We start from the raw sequence: 7,202 nt of genomic DNA, 5'->3' as shown, positions 1-7,202 counted from the left end.
TTTATGAAATTTGAAAATTATTTTCTATGCATAAGGGCGGATGTAAAGCAGTTCATGTTTGAAAGTGACGGGGCATAAATGAGGCCATAAACCCCATGAAAATTCATATATTTTTGTTGAAATTTTAACCATAGATATTAGACACAAATGAAATAATATTCCTAAAATTTCAACTTCTTAGGAGGTTAGTAAGATCCCTTAATGGGGGCTTAACCTCCACAATTTAGTCATTTTTCCTAAGCCAAGACGAATACAATTGTAGTCTTGGAAGCTGTAGAATCACCCGAGGATACAAGATGAGCGTTATTTGTCATTCAATGGTACAACAGTGTAAGAGCTTGCTTTGAGATATGCTTAGATTGTGATTTCTGCAATGTGGTGCATAAATTGTCAAGTAAAGGAGAGGCATAAAGTTATTTGGTTGCAGACCTTCTTTGAATCTTTTTATTATCACTGGGTTAGAGATAGTATCCAGATGGTAACATTAATTTCTAGGCCTTTCCAAATAAGTGATTGGTCATTCAAAGAGACTTGTAGATTGCAAATTTATTCTGTTCACTTATCTATCGGCATAGTGATCATTGGCAAATTCCAGAGGTGACACCTTCATTTCCCCTTACACAGTTTCCCCTTACACGTCACACAGTTGTTAATGTTTATTTGAGTTGGATCACGTCCTTCCAATTGCTATAGACCCGTAATGCATCTTACGGCTGTGCCGATCACCTGTATGGTGAGGAATCCTACATTGGGAGTAGTAACGACTAGGATAGAGTAGGTGATTACTTATTGTGATCATTCGTCTTTTGGTTTCCTCTAGCTTTGCTCTCTTTTACAAACCCAGGGAACATGCATATATTTCCGATTTCAAAGAACTCCCACATTTTTGAGCTCCATGTGCTCCATGTGCTCCATTTTTCAGGAGCAAAAACCTTTGAATGGGTTTTTATAAGATTTGGATTTTGGAATCTGGACATAAAGATGAGTGATATGGGACAAATATGTCATGATTAGAATTTTGTTAGGGTGTGTAAAGAGGAAAAGAACCCCCATTAAAATTCTTAATCTGCAATTTTGATGAAATTCGAATCAGAGGTATTCCAGTTCATTAGAAAATATAAAAGAAAAGTCTAATTCTTCAATTCCATGTGACACGGGCAACGCCGGGTATCTCTACTAGTATATATATATGTGTGTGTGGGTATGTGTCTATATGTGTGTGTTTATATATATATATATATATATATATATATATATCTAACACTACATTATCCAATCTCTTCTCTTTTATGACCGTAGTGTGGTATACGAGGGCGAACTGGCTGCTGTTGTTAGCACGTGACGTTATGACATAGATCATCCCCTCGTCAATAATTCACCTCTAAGTATAGGCATCTAATCGTACGCTCAAGTAACACACACACAGCAAAAATTAACACACACACAGACACACACACGCACACACACACACACACACACACACACACACACACACTCACATACACACATATATACGACAGGCTTCTTTCAATTTCCGCCTACCAAATCCACTCACATGACTTTGGTCGGCCCGAGGCTATAGTAGAAGACACTTGCCCAAGGTGCCACGCAGTAGGACTGAACCCCGAACCATGTAGTTGGGAAGCAAGCTTCTTACCACACAGCCACTGTTGCGCCTATATGCATATATATATATGCATATTATATGCATACAATATATGCACATATATATGCATATTAATACGTATATGATTTGATATATGTATATATATATGTATACATATATCAAACCATATACATAATAATATGCATGCACACTTGTACACAAATACACACACACACACACACACACCTACACACAGAGTGTGCGATTGATAAATTGTTGCCATCTCATACTTTTAATTTCGCGCATGCGCAGTGTTTGCTTTTGATTTTGTCTACTACACAGTATAGTAGGGTGAGTGACGCAATTCACTCTGCCAGGAATTTGGAAACGACATGTTGTATTGCTTGGAATTCGCGCCGGAAGCTCCAATACGAACATTTAAGTGTGCTTGGGCGTCAATCTGAGGACACTGCAATCTGAGGACATGTACCGAGAATGATAAAAATCAAATATCCAGTCAACATCATGGTGTTTGGAGTGATCACTGTTGGTGGCGACCTTATGCTTCCATTCATCTTTCCACACGGCCTCAGGCTCAGCACGGAGGCCTACATCAAGTGCCTGGAGGCTATAGTAAAAGACACTTTCCTAAGGTACCACGTAGTGGGACTGAACTGGGAACCATGTGGTTGGTAAGCAAGCTACTTACCACACAGTCACTCCTCCGCCTATGTTATTTTCATTTTTGCATAATTTAGACGACAGTTTATTCACCGCACTCTGTATGCACTCTGTATGTATTTATGTATGTACACACACACGCACACACACACACGCACACACACACACACACACACACACACACACACACACACACACACACACACACACACATCGTATTTCTACTTGTTTATAGTTCTACCGTTCGGGTACCAGGCTGAGTGTCGGTTGTTTTTCTTGTGCCATTTGAGTTTATCGTCTGTCTAGTGTTTTTATTTCATTAAATTTGCCACGTCTGTCTATATATCGTACGATCACGCATTGGTCAGCTTATCTGCGATACACTCGCCAATGCAGACTTTTAGTAGTGCGTAAGTCTACACTTATGTATGTATTTATGTATACGCGTCCATCTATCTATCTATCTATCTATCTATCTATCTATCTATCTATCTATCTATCTATCTATCTGTCTGTCTGTCTGTCTATCTATCTATCTATCTATCTATCTATCTATCTATCTATCTATCTATCTATCTATCTATCTATCTAACTACTTTCTCTCGCTGTCTCTCCTCTCTTCCTCTTTTTCTATGTACTATGTGTGTATATCGGTGGTAATGTTTGTGTGTATACACACACACATTTAAATATATACATATTTAAATATATTTTTTCTTATGTATACACCAAGTGAATGAACATGTGTGTGTGTGTGTGTGTGTGTATGTAGAAGGGTACGGGCGAAGAAATTCTTCCTGTCAAATAGCATGTATTAATGACTGATTAAACGTCTGTGATGGGAACCAAGGACAGCTAAAATAAAGTTTACAAGCAAATCGGAAGACTAGGTGGTATCAGATTTGAGTAATAAGTCGACCTTACGTCATTTGAAGAAAAATGCATACAAAGGGGATAAGGAATTCTTCTAGTTTATATTTTGGCAACATTACTTTCTTAGAATGGTAATCTATCTTCATAGAAGGCGAGACATACCTATACTAAAGAAAGGACTGAATAAGAGGTTTTGTTAATTTATATTTTATAATTTTGATTTCTTATTTCTGTTGATTAATTTTGTCCTGTCCATTTTAAAATTTATATTTTTGATCTGCATTTTCATAAATTTATTTGGTATTTTTTATGAATCTGTGTGTTGCTCTTTATCAAGGGAATGCTAAAAAATAGAACATGGGTATAAAACAATTGAAAACTATAGGCGATCCATCAGTGCTCTCAAAGCTACTCACCTGATGACGTGCAAGTACAAATATATTGTATTGTATTTATATAATATTTATATAATAACATGTATATGTGAAACACTCAGCAACTAATAGCTGTTGGTGATGCACAGAAACAATTGTTGTGATTTGGATTAAAACCTATTAATTCCATCCTCTTGTGTAGTAAATGCCATAAATATGTGTATATATATATATATATATATACAATCGTACACACACATTCAAACGTATGTCTGCATGCAGGGGTTGGACAAAATAATGGAAACACCTTGTGAAGAGGAAGTTTTATCTAATATGTGTTAGTTCAGCTTTGGCACCAATCACAGCTTTAAGACGTCGATGAATTGACTCGCACAGATTCTGAGCGGTTTTAGGGAAATTTTGAGCCTTTCCTCAAGTAAAATCTGCTTTAGCTCTTTCTGTGATGGTGGTGGATGGAAACGGCTTCTCAGTTGCTGCTCCAAAAGGCACCATAAATGTTCGATTATATTGAAATCCAGTGATTGTGGAGGTTAATATAAGTGGTTTATTTCATTTCATTGTGTGTTCGTCGTACGAGTTATGAATAACATTTGCGTGTGAGTCGATGCATTATCGTCCTGGAAAATTGCACTACAATTAGTGAGCAATGTTTTTACCATAGGATGGACACAATCAGCTAAAATAGTCTTGTAATCCTTGGTGTTAACTCTGCCATGTAAGAAAAACAAACAAACTCAAGAGCTATGAGAATTCCGTGATCTGGCTGCCCAAATCATTAAAGATTTCTTTGGGTAGTCTTCAAACATAAATTCGCTCCGAAGTAGGAAAAAGGGAAGAATGATGACCCATTTGCAAAGATGACCATTAAACCATTGACCACTTCTGATAATCTAGAAACCATTTTCCTCTGCTCATCAATGTTGATGGGGATAGGAGAGGTTTAGCAATTGCAGTTCCTCCACAGTATTCAACTTTATGAAGCTCACGACGAAGGATTTTGGTTGACGAAGGGCTGGCAATGTATTGTGGTTCGATGGCTTTAAGACACAACATATTTTACTCTTCAGCAGCCCCTCTTTGTGAGCTTTGCCTTCCATCCAGAATTATTCTTGCCAGAGTTGGTTTTATCCTGGTTTTAGAATGTCAGCATGATTATTAGAGCCTGTAATTCTCGAAACATTAAACAATTCAGCGATTTTAGTAGCTGAAGCTTCAGCAACTTGTCTTTTTTTCGGAAATCAGATGTCACACATTTTAACTTAATTATAAATATCTGTAAAAAGAAAAGAACAACAAAGAGCTATATCATGAAGTACTTGGCATGAATAATGCATATGAATCAGAACAGTTTTGAATTTGTTATATTGTCAACAAAAAGGTAGTTAAATAAAAGGCGGTGTTTTTGACATTTCGTTCAACTCCTATATATTTTAAACCTTTTTGAACCGCAAAATGCATCGGTCTGTCCATTCCTATCGTTTCTGTTTTCTTTGGATGATCTTCGTAGCATGTTAAATGGGAGAGGTTCTTAACCTCTGGCTTAGCCTCCTCCACTTCTTAGAGGAAAAAAGAGACAATAAGTGGTTCGCTACGACTTTCTTATGTCACACTGTGACACATTCTCAGAGAGATAGACAGATAGATAGATAGAAAGAGAGAGGTGAGGGTAAAGAGAGAGAGAGAGAGGGAGAAGAGAGAGAGAGGGGAAAGAGAGAGAGAGAAATAGAGATAGATAGGGAAAGAGACAGAGAGATATAGAGAGTAAAATTTTGACTGGTACTTTATTTATCGAACCATGATGGATAAAAGGCAAAATCGACCTCAGCAGAATTTGAACGCAAAACGACAAAAGAGAGAAAAATAATGGCTAGACATTTTCCTGACACTTGAACAATTTTGCTAATCGGACGTCTTCACACACACACACATACAAAGCACACACACACACACACACACACACACACACACACACACACACACACACACACACACACACACACACACACACACACACACACACACACACACACACACGCTCAAGCACATTTATATGTATGTGTGTGCATGTGTTTATGTTTGCGCGTGCTTTTTTTTTTACGTGTGTTTATGTTTGCTTGTGTGCACGCGTATGTATAACGTAAAGGAGAACAAATCATTCTAGTGCACACATTGATGCATTACCGCTGTAAACATATAGACACTATACCATACCATGACTCAGTTTATAATTACACATGCAGAGATACAAAAGCGCACATAGAAATACCAGGCACATAAAAGAGGAAATATAGTTGCGGGGCAAGTCATAGAAAAGGCCACAGTTGAGGGTGAAAGACATTGTCATATACACGCATACATGCAAACATATTCACGTACATATATATACATATATATATATATATATATATATATATATACGCACACACACATATACCTACATAAAAATATATAGTTTAACATATACAAATTAATATATATATATATATCTATATACATACATGCTTATAATGATTTATATTAATGTTTGTTTTTATGTTCAGTTATAATCCTTTCGACTATAGGCACAAGGCCTGAATTTTGTGAGTGGGGGGAGTGGATAGCCGATTACATCAACCCCAGTACTCAACTGGTACTTATTTTATCGACCCTGAAATGATGAAAGGTAAAGTCAACCTCAGCGGAATTTGAACTCGGAACGTACAGACGGATGAAATCCGCTAAGCAGTTTGCCCGCAAGCTCGCTGCATAGTTTTGGAGAGTACAAATTTATTTCCCTTATACAAGAATGTTATTGACAGGGACTTCGAAATTTCGGTCAGCTAACTCATCGTCCAGCAATGGTTTAGCTAGCCGAAACTTTGAAGTTACTATTAACAACATTCTTGTATAAAAAAAATAGATATACATAAACATACATAAATATGTATGTATGTATGTATGCATGTATGTATGTATGCATGTATGCATATATGTATATATATTTATATATAAACGTGCTTATAAAGCTTATGAAGAACTGAATTTTTGGCGTTCAGCTAATGAATGTTTATTCTCTCGGGTAGAAGAGAACCTGACATCAAACACACACACGTATATATACTCATTAAACACACACACGTACATATACTCTCTGTTACATATATGTACATATGGACACACAAACGCACACACACAAGCATGATTGTGAGCAATAAATAAACAATTGTTGAGCCCCATCTTGACATTAGTTGAGTAAATCTACCTTCGATATATTCAATCCACTACAAAAAACTTTAAAAATTCAGTTATTGATATAGTGTACCTTGAAATACATTTTGCTTTGTATAATTTTTTTTTTCTTAAGATATAGGATGAGTTTTGAGATAGATCAAGCAGTGGCTCCCTGGCTGGCTCGATAATTCTTCGTGTGACTGTGTCAGTTACATTTTGTTTAAGCACCAGCAATGGCGACACAATTCCGCAGTTCAACAAATAGTAAAGAAAGGGAAAAGCAAAGTGAAGAAAACCTAAATTTCTCGAATATATAAGATTGGAAAAATATTAACAAGTTTCATTAGAAAAATTGCTGAAATTAATTTTGAACCAATGTCAGTATACATACATGTGTATATTGTGTGTACATATATATATATATATATATATATATA

This window comes from Octopus bimaculoides, chromosome 6 (assembly GCF_001194135.2).
Source record: "Octopus bimaculoides isolate UCB-OBI-ISO-001 chromosome 6, ASM119413v2, whole genome shotgun sequence".
Classification (NCBI taxonomy): Eukaryota; Metazoa; Mollusca; class Cephalopoda; order Octopoda; family Octopodidae; genus Octopus; species Octopus bimaculoides.
This window is presented reverse-complemented; position numbering follows the sequence as displayed.